The sequence below is a fragment of the Ochotona princeps genome, chromosome 4, assembly GCF_030435755.1.
Source record: "Ochotona princeps isolate mOchPri1 chromosome 4, mOchPri1.hap1, whole genome shotgun sequence".
Classification (NCBI taxonomy): domain Eukaryota; kingdom Metazoa; phylum Chordata; class Mammalia; order Lagomorpha; family Ochotonidae; genus Ochotona; species Ochotona princeps.
Window position 1 is genome coordinate 112432554 of NC_080835.1, and position 19647 is coordinate 112452200.

The following is a 19647-nucleotide window of genomic DNA, read 5'->3' on the forward strand; positions in this document are numbered from 1 at the left end:
TTTATTTTCCATTTATGGTGTTACTAGGCTGTAAGGACAACATTCCTCAATATGATTGTACTTATAAAGCTATATCATAATCAACATTGAAGGTCAATGGGTATATCAATCAGGATCCTCACAAGAAACAGATGGTGGATGAAAGAATTTTACAAAGGAGCTATTTACAAAGGTGTGAGTCAGGTTACAGGAGCAAATAAAGGTTATGAGAAGACCAGGAGCTAGCGACAATGAGAAACTGTCAGGACCTGGGCTGAAAAGGGCAATGAAGTTCACCGCTGAACAGAACGAACAAGGGTAGCAGGGCAAGGGGCTGCTGGGTAAGAGCTGCAGTCACAGAGCAGAGCCACATCCAGACATGAGCACTGAGGCAGGGAGGGCCTGGTACAATGTTGTAACCTTCCACAGTAGTGTTTACAATATTCTGGTAGTATTTCCCTTCGGCACTAGACTCCAAGTTCCTGCAGGGCATGGTGAATGTCATGATTTTTCATTTACATTAATGAACAGTCTGGCTTATGATGTGATCAGCAATAGGAAAGAGAAGTAAAGGAAGGAAGGGATGAAGACAGGAAGGAAAGAAGCAAGGAAGGAAGGAAAGAAGAAGGAAAAAAGGAGAGAAGAAGCAGGAAGTGAGGGACGCAAGGAGAGAGGGTGAAAGGAAAGGATAGGTAAATGAGACAACATGCCTATCTAAGTTTTATCATTACACGAGCTTGGGCAATCGAAAGCTTCTCTGAATCTCAACATCCCTAAGAACAAAATGAGGAGGATTGGTGTACAGGTTCTCATAGATCCTGGGCATACCAAAAGAGGAAATAGCATGCAAGCTTCTAGCACAGTAGCTGAGTCGCATTTATGTATCTGTCCAGGGTCTCCAGACACCAGCTGCCTTTTAGAAACTGAGGAACATCCAAAGCGATGATTGAGCCCATTTTCTGGTGCTATTATCAAACCTGAAGAGCCAATTTCAGAGCCCCCATAGATCAATCTGTCCATGGGTTCCTGTATTTTCTTTCAGAAAAGAAGACACTTTCCAATGTGGACAGAAACATGTTTTTCCTACTCAGGAGAGAAACTCCACAGATAATTATTTTCCTCAGGTGACTGAATGAAAGAATGAAGTCTTCTTTAAACAAATGATCATGAAATTTCTTCCGATACCTTGCAATCCATATAATTTTATCCACAGGAGGAAATTCTGATTAGCACGGAACCCACCCAAAGGGACTTCTGACTGCATCACAATCAACAGGATGACGCTGACACCTGCTGCTTGAAATCAAATTAAACGTTCTCAGCCACTCAGCTTTCACCTACAAGATCATTCACTGCTCCAACACAGTGACCCAGTAACAACCCAGAACAGGACTAAACAAAACTTAAAGCAAAAAATACTATCAGAAGCCCTCAGCTCTCTCATGAGATTTTTCTTTCCATAGAAAGTCCAGTTATTCAATGTGCCTCTGTTCACTAATGCATTTTGGGCCAAAAGTCCTAGCTGAATGTCAAGACAGCCTTTGACAGTGAGGGACTGGTTCCCAGGTTCAACCTGCTGGAAGCATACAGCTAACTCTTGCTTCTCTACTGCAGTAAGACAACTCTACAAACACCAATTTTGTGTTTTGATGAACTCAGTGTGATACATCTCAAACTGTTTGCACTGGCAGAATAGGAAACTCAACAGTTCATATAAATTACATTTCTGACACATGCATTGGATTGATGGTCTACAAGTAATAGTGACTCCTAAGGAATAGCTGTTTTGTTGTTGTTGTTGTTGGTGGTGGTGGTGGTGGTGGTTTTTTTTTTTTAAGATTTATTTACTTTTATTAAAAAGAGAGAAAGATCTCTATCCACTGGCCCACCTCCCAAGTGGCCGCAATGGCCAGAGCTGAACTGATACAAATTTATAAGCCAGGAGCTTCTTTTGAGTCTCTCATGTGGGTGCAGAGTCCCAAGCCTTTGGGCAATCCTCTACTGCTTTCCCAGGCCATAAGCAGGGAACTGAATGGGAAGTGGAGCAGCCAGGATATGAACCAGCACTCATATGGGATCCTGACACATGCAAAGCAAGGTAGCCACCAGGCTACTGCACTGGGTCCTGCATTGCTGTTTTAATGCAGCTCAGTTTTATAAAACATTGTAAATGACAAGAGAAAGAGAATAAAATATCTGATCTAAGAGGAAGATTTTGATTCTGCATGAGTGTAAGAAATTACTCAGATCCAAAGAAATATGAGGCTGTTGTAGTTTAAATCTCTTATTCCTCTATATATCCTTTAAATTTTTTATATTTGAAATACTAATAATGCAGGACAAGTTCTGGTGGAAATATTAGTTTAAACTTTTATACTAACTTGGTACTTTCATTTCTATTCCACTGTAATATCTTATTGCGTGTGATTAGATGTGTCCTTTAGATCTTAGCTTCAACACTGCCCGGCCTTGCTCCATCTCACACTTACGCTTTTGTAGTATGGTTTTGGATGTTCTAATTTATACCTCTCCTTTGTAAGTTTTAATAAGAGTTTTGGTTTTCAAGTTAAGCGTTTTTCACTTATTTTCATCTACTTGTAAGGGAGCACAACAGAAAAAGATGGGAAGAGAGAGACAAGTTTTTATCTGCTGGCTTATTCTCCAGATGTCCACAAAACCAGGACTGAGAGAAGCTTTCTCTGATCTTCTTACAAATGGATAGTAACTGCCTTTTTTAGAATGATTTTTTAATTTATTTTTGAAAGGATGTATTTATTTATATTGGAAAGACAGATCAGATTTGTGGAGAGAGGGAGAGAGAGAGAGAGAGAGAGAGAGAGAGAGAGAAATCTTCCGAATGCTGGTTCACTGCTCAAATGGCTGCAACAGATGAAGCTGAGCTGATGTGAGAGCAGGAGCCTCTTTCATGTCTCCAGGTAGGTACAGGGGTCCAAGGCTTCAGGACATTCTCCATTGCTTTCCCAGGTCACAAGAAGTGAGCTGGATAGGGAGTAGAGCAGCCGGGGCAGAAACTCATGCTCACATGGGATCCCAGCATTTGCAAGAAGAGGATGTAGCCACTGGGCCATTGTGCAAGGCCTGGAATGATCTTGCGAAGGTTGGTTCATTCAACAATTAAGGAATGGCTTTTCAATCTATTGTTAAAATAAGACATTCAACAGCAGAGTTATGAAAGGAAATTATTCGAGGTGATACTTCTCAAAGTATAGTTAATGGGCTGGCAACACCAGCATCCTCTGGAAACCCCTTAGCAATACAGAAGTCCAACCCCTACCTCAGAGTGGCTGTGTAAAATCTATGTTTACTAAGATCCTGAGGGTTCGCATGTACATTTACATTTCACAGCCATTGCTCTAGATGATTTTTGTAAAGAATCTATGCCTTCCTGAAAGATTGCAAACTCCTAGGTTATTTATTTGCTTTATATCTGCCCTATTGATGGAGCTATATTTGACCCAATCACAGATTTTCAGAGGTGTTGCCACATCTGCCCATTCTATGCCTTCTGTGACTTTCTAGTCCTAGGTGATCTTCCTATAGAAATATTTATCTACTATAATTTAATAAACCCAAACGTTCCAACTCTCCTTTTCAACAAATGACAAATTATTGAAATAATTTGAAATAACATATTATTGAAATAAAAAATAAAGGAGTATTGAGTTAGCACAGGTACCAATCACAAAACATCTAACCAATTAGAAGAGCAATGTTTAAGGAGCTCACACATAAGCACATAGCTTAATGTTTGCACAGGTAGTAAAAATTATTCTGAAAAGTTTGACTCATAATAATAAGTTGTCCTGTTATCTTATAAGTAATCATTCTAGCAATCTGGACAACAGAGCTTCACTATAGAATGTCAAAGATGTGTATGGAGTTGGAACTGGCTTGACATTCTTCCACTACACTAACGCTGAGATTTTTGGATGTTACTCAATCTTCCTAAGCTTCTGACTAGAATAGAAATATGAAGAAAATATGCCTCATATATGCTTTTGGATATAAAATATAATAATATATTAAAAACCCTACTGGATCATACTGAGCACACAAAAATGATTGATAGTGCTGTTTTACAAGGATTCAGACGGAGCTCAGTGCAATGGCTCAATTATCTAATCCTCTCCTTGCAAAGCACCAAGATCCCATGTGGGCACCATTTTGTGTCCCAACTGCTCCACTTCATATCCAGCTTTCTGCTTGTGGCCAAGGAAAGCAGTGGAGAATGGCCCAAAGCCTTAGAACCCTGCACCTACATGGGAGACGTAGAAGAAGCTCCTGGCTCCTGGTTACAGATTGCCCCAGCTCTGGCCATTGCAACCATTTGGGGAATGAGCCAGCAGATGGAAGATCTTTTTCTCTCCTTCTCTGTGTGGATCTGTTTTTTCCAGTGAAAATAAATACATCTTTAGAAAAAATAATGAAATGTCATCAAATTTCTGTGCATTAAGGGCCCAAACTATTGAACCTTTCACTGGCTGATACACAGCTTAGACTCACTAAATATGGGTTGGATTAGTGATTGAGTGGTGGGTGAATGCATGCATGGGAAGATGGGCAGATAGAGAGTTCCTAGTCTGTAAGATGAGACAGTTGGACTAAAAAAGCAAAAATTACTGAGATTTGATCTAATTCTGGAACTTGTATCTGTATTTACCTAACTTTTAGCTTTCAGTTTGGTGTTGATTCCCAGACATGCCCAATTCTAGGCAGAAGAATATGTGCATGTTCCTGAGAGACTCTGTGCTAGTGGACCCATGGTGTAGCTATATCCAAGGAATGCCTAGGGAAAAAGCCATGACAGCAGCAGAGAGCACGCTCCCCCAGCCATTCTGGTTGTGAATGTCATCCATTGTTGCTTTCAGCAAACCAGGGATCCAGAAAATAGGGAAGTGCTAATGACCCCAAGGAAAAAGCAGCCTATCTATTTTCATACGCACACCTAGAAGAAATTACACCTCCCTGACAACTTGATTTAGATGAAATGTCATGAGAAAAAGAATGTGCTCAATTTTTCAACAGGGAGGAAAAAAATCCTGTAGGGAACACAGTTAGGTCTCGGGGGTGAGATTCTTGTGATATTAAGCTGATGATGACCTGTGTAATAATAGCCCTTTGACTTTCATTTGTGTAAAAAGCTTTCCCCACAGGTTCCATCATTTATAGTCAGTGTTTATTCCCAATCCTGTATAGAGAAAATATTTTTGAATGAGATTATCTCACTTAACTCTCACACAGGATTAGGAGCTTTTAATTTTTCAGAACAGAACATCTAGTCTCTGCAGATTAAAAATGCCTCAAGTGTGCATGATAGATCATAGTCAAATTGGGACTTGAACCCACTGACTTTGTGGCAAAGTCATTGCACTTAGGAGTGTCTCACATTGCTTTCTGGACTACGGAATCTGGCTTGAGACCTGGATCCATCTTTTTTTTTTTTCTGTGAATATTGATTGAGTAAATGTTAGAAACTAAATATATAATGATAAGCAAATCAAATACAATTGTTGCCCCAGGTAAGGTTGTTAAAAGCCATAAATTATAGGAAGATCGTGGAGTGTCCCCCAATGCTCACCTGGGTTGTGCTTTGACAATGATATGATGCACTGGAAATCATTTGAAGAAAGCAATGAGCCCTCCAGGACTCCAGACAGACTTCTAAGTGGAGTGGTTTCATGTTTAGTAACAAGCATGTATCCACATGAAACTGTGTTTTACCACTCGAGATAAAAGACATTAAGAAAATTAGGAGCTTCACTATTCAGAACACCTACCTCATTATCTATAAATACTGGTGTAGAATGTATCTTTGAAGAACTATGAAAATTAAATAAACTTTATCATAAAAAGGGCTGTAAGCTAAGACCTGTCTTGTAATAAGAGTTCAGCAACTCTAGTTCCTTCCTTTCATCTCTCTAAACGTCAATAGCAAACGCTATTTTTCCTTTCAATGTCCCATGAAAAACAAATAAAAAGGAATAGAAAGGAGCAGCAGGAAGATCTGTTACCTGTCTAGAGTAAGACTGTATTTCAGCGAAGTAGGCCAAACGACACCTGCTCAATAGTATTTGAGACAATTGAATAAGTGCCTAGGGAAGATATGGCTTAGTTCACCTCTAAGGGCTTTAGAGGTGGTTCTCCCACAAATCCAGAGAGTGGATTGGACCTTCACCTAGGGTCCCTGACCCCAAGCACTCTGCGTGTCTGTATAACATATAGGGTATTTTGGTGTAAATATGGCATCAAAAAAATTTATGGAGCTTCTGTGATCTGTTCCCAATCTACCTCTCTATTTCGCCTCACTATTCATTTCTTTTTAAGCAACCACAATTAACCCAACTGGATTGTTTGATTTTCTATCAATGAATTCTGAGTTTTCATATGCTGAGTCATGCTGCTTCCTCCAAATAAAATCACATTTTCCTTTTGTTACTTCATATCCTATCCATCCAGCAAGACCCAGTGCAAACATCTCTCTTCCATCAAACTTTTCCAAAAATACCCAGTGCTTCTTCCCCTGGTAGCTGAAATAAAGCCTTCCCAGTCCTGCGCTTTCATTGCACTTCATATCTACTTCTTGTACTCTTCTTTTCTGTCTTTTATTAATGTTATTTTTGTAAATGTCTTATTATTTCTGTTAGAGCCGAACTGCTCCAGGGAGACAACCACATAGAATACACTTTAAATGCTGGTGTAACCAAGTATAATGGCTAACAAGTAAGCCAAGCAAACATTCACAATGAGAATGGAAATGTTGACAGCAATGACAATGATGGTGTTGATGATGACAATGAGCAATCAACGTTTATTGAAGATTTGCTGAGGTCACAATGCCACATACATTTCATCAAATCTACTCACAGTAATCTTTGAGGTGACTCAAGTTATTACCTTTGTTTGGCAGGTTACATAATTGAAGCTCAGAGATGTTGAAATACTTCCCCAAAGTTACAAAGTAAGGATGGAATGAACAAGGATTGTAACTAAGTTGTTTCTTTAGAGATAACATTGAGAATTATAATTACCTGACTTACCTTCATTCTTGTCCTTCAATTCTTATAATTTCAAGAGTGTATTCCTCTCATTTTTGGGTTACATAGTTTCTGAAGAAAACTTTCAGACTTCTTTATTTCCTTTCTCTTTATCTTTGTTTCCCCCACCCTTTGAGAAAGGTGACTTTTAACAACCACTTAATGAAAGGGCACTTGTGGTTAATTCTGACCAGAGCAGGACTGAGAAGACAGCCCCCACTGAGCGACACATAACTTTGATGCTGAGGACTGGCTGAGTAAAATTTCTTTCAACTTCCCATTAAAAGGAACCATTCCCGCAGCATTCTATTTAAAGCCCTGCAGTTATTCACCAAAGCAGACACATGGAGCAGCGCTACAATCCTTGAGAACGGCAGAATAGGAGGGGATACCCAAGTTCCTCCATCCTCCCGTGGATCGGATTAATACACTAAGTCCTGTTGAGCGTGTAGACATCCAAGGAAAATGGTCTGTCTTTACCATTCAGCAGACCCATGAGGAAGGGCAGAGTGACATACCCCTGAAGAGACCCACAGGCAGTCCCAACATGCTGCAGGCAAAACCCCTGGGGAATGGCAATGGAAGTAAGAAAACAGTCTGGGTTCTGCCAGTGCTAAGGAGTATGACAGACTTCTGGTAGCTCTGATTCTGCTATAATTTGGCTTCCTTCTGGAATGGCCCTCAAAGGTTCAAAGGCAAGAGGGGGCAGCAGAGTCTGTGTATCTATGGGAATGGGGCGAGTTGCATTTCTATTAGATTTCTTGAAGCATGGGTGGACGACATTTATTGACTTCATTAACCTTTGCTGCCATGCCACATCCCACTGTCTTGCTTTCAAGGAGTTTGCTTTTTGGTGAAGTATACCTTGCTTTTCTTTATTCTGAGTTTCTTCAGCCATTTTCTCTTACACTTCCTATATAGGAACAAAGCACATGGCCTTAACTTACACTTCATGGTGCTTGGGAGACATTTATGGAGGGTGATTTGGCAAAGAAAACCAGTCTTTGGATCCTTGGCACATAGCACATGGTCAGTAAATGCTGACTGGAATGGAACGCAGAGTGTGTGGCCAAAGCAGGGCCTTTGAATCACAGTGGCTTGGTCTCAGATAGCTGTGATGCCTTGGCAAAAAGGTGCTCAGTTCCAAATCTGAAACATAAATTCCATTTAATTAGTGGCATGAACTAGATGGTCACAGCTGCTGTTTCTTGCAGTGGCCAAAGGCCTGGGGGGAAATGGCAGGAATGAGTGCAGAGGAGTCACACAGGCGGGGGGAAGAGTGGTGGACAGACAGGCTCTGCAGACCTGTCTCTGTCGGCCGATAACAGCCAGCGCAGAAGAAGAGTGGTGGACAGACAGGCTCTGCAGACCTGTCTCTGTCGGCCGATAACAGCCAGCGCAGAAGAAGAGTGGTGGACAGACAGGCCCTGCAGACCTGTCTCTGTCGGCCGATAACAGCCAGCGCAGAAGAGACATCAGGGTGGCTGGACATCGCTCCTGGCACTTCAGGCTTTCCATTTTCTGCAGGAGTGCCATGGGAGCCCAATAAACATTTATTCTCTTATTCTCCGAAAGAAGTACAAAGAAGCAAAGAGAATATATGAAACATTACAAGAGTATTGAACTAAACATAAAATGTAGGATCAAAATACTTAGATGAACACTCGATTCTATCTATATATGATAGTCTTTCAGATTCTAGGACATGCTATAATGGTTTAGAGCCTTTTTTCCCCTAACAAGTTGAATTTGAAAACAGTCTGGCCCTATCTACCCACACTATATATGTTGAGTACCAGGTGAGTGCATATAAGAGTGTATTCATGGAAAACAGAATTAATAGATTTTTATTTAGCTGCAAAAATAATTAGAAGCCATGCATAGGAGGGGATCTTCAGGAATTTCTTGAAATTTATATTATGAAGAAACTGTGCATTAATCTCAAAATTTTTGCACAAAAAATAACTGTATCCTTTAATTGTTTGCTTTCTATGAACTTCTTAAGATCTTTTTGTACAGATAAGTGCTTAGTAAAATTATGTATTCTATAAAGCAAATATTCAAACAGAATGACCTTATTGAGACTTTTCCACTTGATAATGTCGCCCACATCTCAGAATGCCTCTGTGCAGTTAGTTGTATCCTAACTTACAAGAGAAGTAACTCAAGATAGTTATGACTTATCAATGGTCACACAACATTTACAATACCTTACTTTTTCAATGTTGCTCACTCATTGTTGCCCCTGCTTTGAGTAACTGGAGTGATTATCCCTGACTCTATGTAATGATTTTTTATTTCCATCTTTTAACTAGAGCATTGTCATCGACCTCTAAATTGCAACACTTACTGGAGCCTAATATCTACACCTTGCACTGTGAGTGTCAGGCATGATTTAGGACTTTGGGGAAGAGTCCAAGATATACTAGCAGTGTCTGTGTTCTCGAGAAACAACCATTTTAGAAAAACAAAGCAAGAAAAAGCATTGTGGGTTTTTTGATATGTTTATTTTAAAATGCTGAGAGATGCTGAGAGAGAGAGAGAGAGAGAGAGACAGTGAGAGAGAGAGAGAAAGAAAGAGAGAAGAGAGAGATTGCATTCATCCTCTGGCTTATTCATTCTCCAAATGCCCACAATTGACAAAGATAGGCTAGGCCAAATCAGAAGCCAAAGATTCAATCCAGGTCTCTCACATAGGTGGCAAGAATCAGACCACCTCAACAATCACAGAGGCCTCATCAGGTACAGAGTAGCAGGAAGCTAGATCAAATTAGGGAGCAAGCAGACACAAGCCAAGCACTACCAAGGTCCTAACTACCACACCAAATGCCCACTCGAGAAAACACATATCTGTAACGCCACATCCCGCAGGACAAAGACAACCACCCATTGCAGCACTGTGGGTTTGTTGTGCTTATGATACATAAAACTTCCTGCTCAGCTTTTCACGTGTATTGATTGCAGAAATAAATGAAGACTACCCAAAAAAGAACAAGCAACATCTTCAGAGCTTGCTAGATCAAGACCATCAGTCACCGTCACTTGCAGTTTGGAGACACTCAAGCATGGATAGAGAAGCAGGAAGCCCTTGTTGACGTGGGAAGGGAAGGCGTCTCATGAATCTTGACTGGAAGCTGGTATTTACAAAACAAAAATCAGCTAAGGCATGTTTATGCCTGGTAAGAAGAGCATATCTGAATGTACCTTCAGTAATAAGACCTTGTTAGTGTAATTCATTAATCAACCATTCATAAAAGGCTGACTGTTTATAATTAAAACAAAAACTAGATATAAAAAAGAGCCTCTTCTGTCTTCTGTATGCCTCTTCTGCAGAAATAAGTGAAGCCGGCAGCTATTGATCACGTCTTGGCCATTGGAGGCCAATTGCTATGGAGGTGAAGGCTTGGCATCCATCCTGGCCTGCAGACCAGGAGTCAGAGTTCTATTTTTATATACAGTCTAGCCATTGTCATTCGTATATCCGTCTCTCATGACTCATTTGAGATGTACAACAATTATATGCCAAAAATACTGTTATTCAGAAAAAAGATGATACCCAGAGAGGTTAATGAACATGTTGACATTTACACAGCTAGTAAAAGGAAGTTGGGTAGCTCCCCTTCCAGGTCCTTCCTCACTACACTAAAGTAGTTACATAGGGAAAAAAAAAAAAGGTCAGTAACATGAAACAAGCAAAGAACCTGAACAGAAAGTTTTCTGAAAGTGAGGCTCAGTAATTCTTACTCATAAAAACTAATGCTCAGGACGTCTAATCGAGTTTAAAATGTCTTCAATCCTCATCAAAGGGCCTGGATTTGATTCCCAGCTCTGGGTCCTGACTCCAGCTTCCTGCTAACACAGGTATGTGTGTGTGTGTGTGTGTGTGTGTGTGTGTTGGTGTGTGTGTGTGTGTGAAGATGCTTGGATTTGATCAAATTATAGACAACAGAAGGTAAAGTTACAATCAGATCCCATTATTTAACAATCTAATCGACATATCAAAAAGTTTGATGATATTCATCTACTTTGGATAAACTTACAAACTGAATTAGTACCCGGGAAATACATTTTTAATCCAATTCTAATATTAAAAAGTCACATTTACAGAGCAAAGGAGAGACAGAGAGAAAGATCTTCCATCTATTAGTTCTCTCCCCAAGTGGCAGCAATGGCCAGAGCTGGGCTGATTGGAAGCCAGGAACCAGGAGTTTCTTCTGGATCGCCCATGTTGGCGCAGAGTCCCAAGGCTTTGGGCCATCCTCTACTGCTTTCCCAGGCCACAAGCAGGGAACTGGATGGGAAGCAACCGGGACAAGAACCCACACCCATGTGGGATCCCTGCCAGTGCATGCAAGGCAAGGACTTTAGCCACTAGACTACTGCGCTGGACCCTGTGAAATGCAATTTGAGGCCACATCTCAAAGTCACCCTCCTTGACCAAACAACCATTATTGCTAACTCATTACCGTTCCTTGTCATGTTTGTCATAGCAAGCACTATGAGTGCTCGGAGGAGTATCAGCACTGGACTGGGTACTCTTTGCTGGGTGCATAACCACATGAGCATCTCCATTCCACAAGCGTCATGTGCTGCGCTAGGTGTTTCACATGTTTCGAGACGTTTCCTCTTTGTTCACTGTACTAACTTACTAGCTATCACTCAAAGCAAAGAAAGGTTGAGTAACTTGCCCAAGGTCATTCAAAGCAGCGTTTGCACTCACACAGTCTGCCACCAGAATCTGTGTAAATAATTACTATCTGACTGCTCAGCAGCTCTTAAAAGAATGACATGGTTCTATGCATTCTGATACACAGTAATCTCCATGATTTGTTCTCTATCAGTTAGAGATACACACATATCTATATATGACCCACAGAAAGGCATGAAAGGGTATTAATTACATACATCCATGCCTGTGTATACATAGAGATAGAATTAAGACACAGAAATCTATAACAGAAATTGAGGAACTGAAGGGCATAAATAAGAGACGTTTTATCATGAAACATCTAGTTCTAAAATTTTGGATAATATGCATGTTTTTCTTTTAAAATACAATTGTCAAAACTAAGTCAGCAGATATAATTTTCCTGCATTCATTCCTGTAATTTTTTTCCCATGGCATTTTGAAATGAGCAACCACAAGCCCCCAGATCTACAGTCACGGGCCAGTAGGACATCAGGCGTCCATCTCCTCTCCGGACCCTGCAACCCTCCCTCTGATTCTCTCTGTCCCAGCTTCCTGGGTCTTTCCCCATGGCTTCAACATGACAAGTCATTTTCCAGCTTAAGGCTCTTGTATCTTTTGCCACATCTTTGGTCCTATGTGTTTTACAACTGTCAAGGCACCTTTCCATCCTATACACCTTGGCTTGACTTCCTATGCTTTTCATTTAAACATGTTTTCCCTGCTGCCACTATTATCTATTACAGTATTCTATGTTGCTTCATTTTCTATGTAGTGTTTCTCATAAATTGTAATTAGTTATTTTGATTGAGTTTTTGTGGCCTTCTAATTTGTTTTTTCCTTTCCCAGAATAGGACTGTATTTGTCTTCCTTTCTGTGACACTGTCAACATTTAGCACAGTGCATAGCACATAATTGGTACTCAATAATATTTGTTTAATTGTTTAATTAATTAGCTAATTAACCCTGTCATTCATGTAGAAAGAAACCCAGCACGTAAGGGGACTGGAGAAAAAGATTTCCTTTTTCAGTCACCGGCACACAAAATAGGGAGTAACATGGGGTTCGCAAAAAAACATTTCATTTAGTTATCAAAGGAGACTGAAAAATCTAGAACTGAAGTTAGCATTTGGCCAGTGGGTAGAGTGAGAGAAGGACAATATAAAGGTATATTTGCTAAAACTAGGCTCATGATCCCATCCAGCTGTAGGTTATGTGGTTTGAAGCAAGAATCATTCATTTCCTATGAGTATGAGTCACATCATTGGCAAGATTAGAATGATGGAAATACTATGAGGGTGGGATACAGTGCAGTTTGTAAATTGTTTCTCACAGCAATCCCTCAGTGAATGGTAATAGCACGAGTTCCCTGATCCATTCTTTTCCTAAGCACAGATGCCTGCCTCCATTTTACTGGCAATGTTCTAGATCTGATGCGGAAGTCAGAGCAAGGGAAACCCTCAAGCCTACTGGCCCTCCCCTGACTTGTACCCCGTTAGGTTCTCCTTGAAGTACAAGGCTGTCTTCCAAACACAGTGCCTTGTTTTCTGGGAGCTTGTCACTTAATCAGCATTACGCAGGGTCTGTTGTCCTCATAAATCTGGAGCACAATGACTGCATGTCAGATCTTTTCAAACACTTTGATTAAAACAATTTGGATGTCTTTTTAAATTATTGTTCATTTCTCCTTGGGCTGTGGAATTCAAGTTGGCTGAACGTTACAAAATGGTCAGGAGATACCTGACCTACCTTTTCCCTCTGTCCCAGAAGCTGAGGGAGCATGCGTGCGCCACAGGCCACAGATCCATTCCTTCAGGTAAGAATGAGTAACAGGCAGCCTGTCCATAATGATTCTGTGGCGTTATCAGGACAGGGAGCTCTCTGTGGCAATGCCCTTGGAGACAGCATTGCTCCGGCCCAGTTGGCACAATGAAGGCTGGAGGTCGAAGGTTGTCACTGAAGTGTCCAACATCTATTCACTTGACACTCCAAGCAGGATGTGGAACTCCAGTGAGCTGGTGTCTTCAGCTCAATTTCAGGTTCCTCAGACACTCCACCTTTCTAGGAGGGTAAATCAAGCAGCAAGCCTGAGCAGGCAAGCACGCAGTCTGCCACCAAACACATCAGTCTGTCTTCAGGCTCTGAAAGCATGGAATGGAAATGGATGGGATCCAGTGAGCCGCCCTGATTTTTACTTCAAACCACTCCAGATACCAAGGATCTCTGCTTGATTAGCAGTCTTCTCCCTGCCCTTCCCACTACCCAATTCTCCTCCTGAATTCTCTTTTCTATTATAAAGAAGAATCAGGTGTTCAGTGTTGGTTCCCTCTACAGTGGCATGGCTCTCCCATGACTCCTGGACATTCCTCTCCCGTACATTTTGGACAAAAAGGTTTTCATTCTAAATCATGTCTCTCGCTGTAGCAACCCAGTTGCATTCCCTCAATGCCACTCCAACCTGTCAACTGCACCCATCAGGAAGCTGGCAGGAGCGCACGGCAGCAAGGGGGTCATTCTTCCTTGTGCAGGGGAAACAGCAAACATCAGTCTCCCAGCAGCCTGTCTCCCATCCTGTCAGAGTTTCCCTCTACTCCACTGTGAGGCAGACAGTCTTTCTCTGGCAAGGCTTCCAGCTCCTCAAGGAACCCTGGCAGGAGGTAAGCCATCCAGAATGAGTGATGATGCTGTCCTCCTCCAAACTGTAGCTGATGGAAGTCACTCCAAATATGCCAGAAACCATCTGTGCGGGACAGAGTTGTCCAGAAAGTGGAGAGCTCATCCCACAGAGCCAGCACTGTGGTTTGGAGACAAGGGCTAACGGGAAGGAGTACTGAGCATCAAAGCGTCTGAGCTCTTCTCTTCCAGGAGCAACTTCCTCAGGTCAAGCACTAGTTGCTAACCTCAGTTTCTGCATCGATGAGAAAGACTGACTCCAAATTGAAGAAAAGAAGAACAGTCTCCATTTCCTTCGCACTAAGCATAGCACTCCAATCTCTTGGCTTCATTCAACAATGTGCCGTAACGCCTCTTCCAAGGCAGCATATTGTAGTGAAAATGCAGATAAATCTAGAGGATCCCAGCTCAGCTGTTGTTTCCTGCTAGGCAGCTTATTTTGCCTCCTCGTGCCTCAGTTTTCTCACAATGGAAACAGGAATTAGAGTTCTCAACCTTGGATGCAATTACCTGATGATTCGAAATGACCTAACATGCTTATTGCCTAAGTGGTAGCTGGTATCGTTGCAACTAACTTCCACTCAGTTTACAGATGTTTCCAGTCTCCTTCCCTACTTTGCAGTGTTGACATGTAATAGATACTCAGTGAATATTTGCTAATTGATAAACTTCCAGTCTTCAAGGCAGAATAGTACTGTATGCACTAATGGTGTGATTCTTATAGAATGATTTTATAACCCCATTAGTCTGAGAAAACTAAATGGAGCTAAAAATGCTCACGTCGAGAGTTGCGGTATTCAAGGCCACTGAAACATTTGATTTTCTTCTTTTCTGCATCAAGTGCTGACGTGTGAGTGAATCCAGCTCACCTCTCTATTTTGCTGTTCGCCTTCATACAAAAGCCATTCTGGGAGTGAGCTGATGGTACCCAAACCAGATCCTATTAGTACATCTTCCCTTCACAAGCTGCTGCTATTTTACAAAATGCCTTTGGGTGTGTTGCAAAGAAATGTCCGTTGACAAAGGAATCTGGGTTCTGATTGGGATTGTTTTCTTTTGCACTCCTCTTTCAGCACTGCAGGAAGTTTCTTCTCACAATAGATTGTCTCAGTTATCAGGAGCTCTGACGGAAATTGTCCGGCAGTAATGCTTCTGCTATTACTTCATTTCTGATCGCAAATACTGCAATGTGTGTTCCCCAGCTCTCATTCACTTGCTGGGACACCTTGACCATCTCAAATGAGCTGGATTATTTCCTTTACTGAGCCATGGAGACCAGGCCAGTTTCCTAACATCTACAAGAACATCCTAATCTGAGCTCTGAAACTGAAACTGCCTCTAATCAGATGAAATGCAAGTCCCCTGGCTCAGTCTTGGTCAGGCTTTTTACAATTGTCGCACTAATCACGTTTCTTGCAACAAAAAGTCTTTAAACAATAGGCGCACTTCATCCTTAAAGCAGATTGCACAGATATCCCTCAATATCAAAATCCAAGGGTGCTCCAGCCCCTATATGGAATGAAAGAGTGTTCTATATAACCTGCACACAAGCTCCTGCATGATTTAATGTGTTTTGTGTGTGTGTGTGTGTGTGAAGAAGAGAACCAGACAGGGAGAAACTTCAGCCTCCCAGATGGTCACAAGGTCAAGACTTAGCCAGGAGCCAGGAACACAATCCAGTTCTCCTCGACAGATGCCAGGGACCCAAAGATACTTGAATCATCATCTCCTGCCTCCCAGGGTCCATGTTAGCAACAACTGAGGTCCAGAGGCAGAGTAACTAGAAATTGAACCAGACATCTGATATGGAACCTGGGTGCTGTGTCTAATCAGTGACTTCAGCCTCTGCATCAAACTCCTGCCCCCTCCTGTATGTTTTAAATCAGATTACTTATCATACCTAATGCAATATAAATTCTCAGACCTTGCCTGGGTGGCATGCTGGTCTCTTGTCAATTATTATCTGAAAGTAAGACAAAGAACTTGAGGTCTAATAACAATAACATCCTAATAGCATTTTCAGGACTAGATTACTAAGAGATAAAGATGAGGTCTGACCACTAGACCTATAGACTGCAAACAGAAGCCAGGGTAGATAAAAACACAGCCCCATGATAACAGTAAAATGCAAAGGCCAGTCTGGAAGTATACAGAAAGGAATTAATGTAAGCACTGTTTCAAAGTGAATCTAACATACAGTGTGTGGCTGTGGTGGATCCAGAAAAGGTGGAAAGTGCCGAGTTCCAGGCAGAGAGGCAGCCCTTGGTAGACACATCAGTAGACACTAATGGTGTCCAGTTCTCCTCCCACTAGTTTCTTGCTATTCAGAATGTGGTCTGGGACACACTATCACCTCAGTTTTATTTCTGCCAACAACATGTACCTGAATCTAATTAAGAGGAAACATGAGACAATCTCAAACTGAAAAACGTTTTCGAAAATAATTTCCTTGGATGATGAAAAAAAAATTCTCAAGGTCAAGACAGACTTTAAAAACAGTACAGCAATTGGGTTAGATTAGGAGACTCAAGAGACACAACATCATCCACATTAAAGGTCTGATCTTGGTTTAGATCTGAGCTCAAGGAGAGAAAATTGCGATAAAGAACATCAACATGAAAATTGGCAGTGTTTTAATATAGAAGGAAGATTAAATAACATTTTATATAAACATTGTGTTTCCTGATTCTGAAGAATGAAGCTGACTTAGCTCTTAGGAAACACACATTGAGAAATTCTGGGACTAAGGAACCCAGGATCACTACCTGACTTCCAAGCATTCCACTAAAATCATAATTGTGCATAAATACAAAGAAAGAGAATGGTAAACTATGAAAGAAAAATACTGGTGGATTGGAATTTCAGTCTAAGCACACAATAGTTTCTTGTGGTTTTCTGATAATATCTCTGTAAGATGGAAATTAGATTCAATTTTTGTTTGGCTTTTATTTACGAAAAGGAATTGCTATTATCAGAAGCTGGGGAGATGGGGAGGGAGAGAGTTTGGTTAACAAAAAATTACAGTTAGATAAAGGGAATAAGTTCTAGAGTTCTACAGAATAGGTGAGTATTTCAAAATACTGGAAGAGGAAATTCTGAAAGATCCCAAAACAAAAAAACTAATAAGTGTTTCAGACGATAGATGTGCCAATGATCCTGATTTATTATCATGCATTTTATGAAGAAGTTTTTAAAATTTCAGAGAACATGTATATTGTAAGAAAATTATGCACGGGTCACCAGTAACAAATGTGTACCAAAATAAACCTTTAAATTCAATTTCCATGAATGTCTTAAAGGATCCAAGTATGTACACTTATTTGTCAACTAAAACTTTAAACATTTAAATAAAATAATTTTTGTAGAAATTTAAGATCTCTGGAAGAAAACAACATGGCTCTTTGATCAGTTTTTTTAAGTGGGAATCTCAGGTGCCAATCCAAACCCATTGAACCGGAGCCTGTGTTTTAACAAGATCCCCAAATGATTTCTTTGTCTGTATTTCTCAAGCTTGAGAGTCTCTGCGCTATTATGTACATGGCTGGGCACCTGCTGCTACGCATCTCAATCACAAATCATCTGCACAACTACATCTCCAACTCTCATCAGCCCTCAGAAGACAACTCAGTATCACCTGCTCTATGGAAAAAAAAAATGACCTACCTTTGCCTATCACTCCATTCCAGAATGCTGCTTTCCATGCAAAAATTAAAATTTCCTCCAAGTGATTGCATCATGCTGAAATCCAGTTTCATTTTCTTAAGAGAATGAGAGATAGTTACCTTTTATTGTATCCTCAGCCCCAAGCTAAGCAAATGCTCATGCTTGGGAAGTTTGTAAGAGAATGGATGATTGAATAAAACCAAGTCTGTGTCCATGTCACATGCTGGAGTCTCCAAAGGAAAAAGAGGTGTTTAGATCTGAGCAGACACCAGCAGGGAACAGAGTTGTTCACAGGAGTAGGAACAGAGACCCAGCCTCTCACCCTCCATGGCTACAAGTACAGACAGTTAGTCTCTGACATTCTTAGCAGTCATACACATTTCCGCTGGCTTTGTGACCTAATCAAGCATTGTTACACTAACAATTCATTGCTAAAGCTCCCTTGCCACAAGATAAGTGAGCATTAAGGGGAAAACAAGAAACAAAAGATCCTGAGCCAATACAGTGGTCAAATCAGGGTTACTAGGGAACGAAGCAGAAAGGCTGAAGCGGCAGATATGAAGAAAGGCTTGCTTGAAAGTGCATGGCCTTGTTATCCTAGGGACCAGACCGGTCTTTCAGCTCTGGCAGGTACCAGTGCAAACACAGGACAGGACATCAGACAGCTCCGATGACCAAGAGAAAAGGAGTCTGATTTAGGAAACACAATCTTTCCCTCTTGCCTTAACTGCATGACAAGGAATGGGTTTATAATGAGCTGCTTCTGTCCAAGAAGTAAAGCAGGTTTAAAAGAACCTACTAGCTACAATCCAGCCTCCCTGGTGTTTTTAGTGAAAGGATAATTTCAGATATCAAACCGAGGCATCCGCGGCTGGGTAAGGATGTGCACTCTGCAGGTCATTCAGCACAGACAAGGTCTGCTACCAGAGTACTTACAGAAGAAATATTTTATTTCAACTCAACATGGGACTTTTAAAGAATCCCCCAGGAATAGGGTTTTGCTGAGAAACGGAGCTTAATTTAATGAGGGTGAAAAGTTTAAGAAAGAAATATAAAAGAAAAGTCCTGGAAAGACAGAAGACACTTGGAGCAGGAACCTGTACCCAATGAGTTGAAAAATAGCAGCAACAATGGCAGTGAGCAGGTTCCGGCCATTGCAAGCCTCTTGAGGGATTTTCAGTGGGGTTATCATCAGTCAAACGCACATGCAGGCACATTCCCAAATGTGACGCACCATGCAGAATAGGTGGAGGGCATTTATTCATCTGAACACCTACTATGTGGCAGCTGATTTCATCGGTGTCTATGAAGTAAGCCTGCACACACCCATGTTGATTCAATGCCCATCTACACTCATGATGTACCTTCAGTTTGTTCAGATCTCTACTGCAGCCAAGAGCCCATCTAGCCAGGCCCTGTGCCAAGTGTTGGCTCCTGGAGCGTAAGCTGAGTGCAGCTCTCTGGTCATCAGTAAGCTAGGACGTACATTCAGATGTGCAACTTTAAGGGCCAGGTTTATTTTTCTCTGCCATGAAACTTCCAGGCGCGTGAGATGTTGTTTATAAACACCGAACTAGAAGATATTGAGTA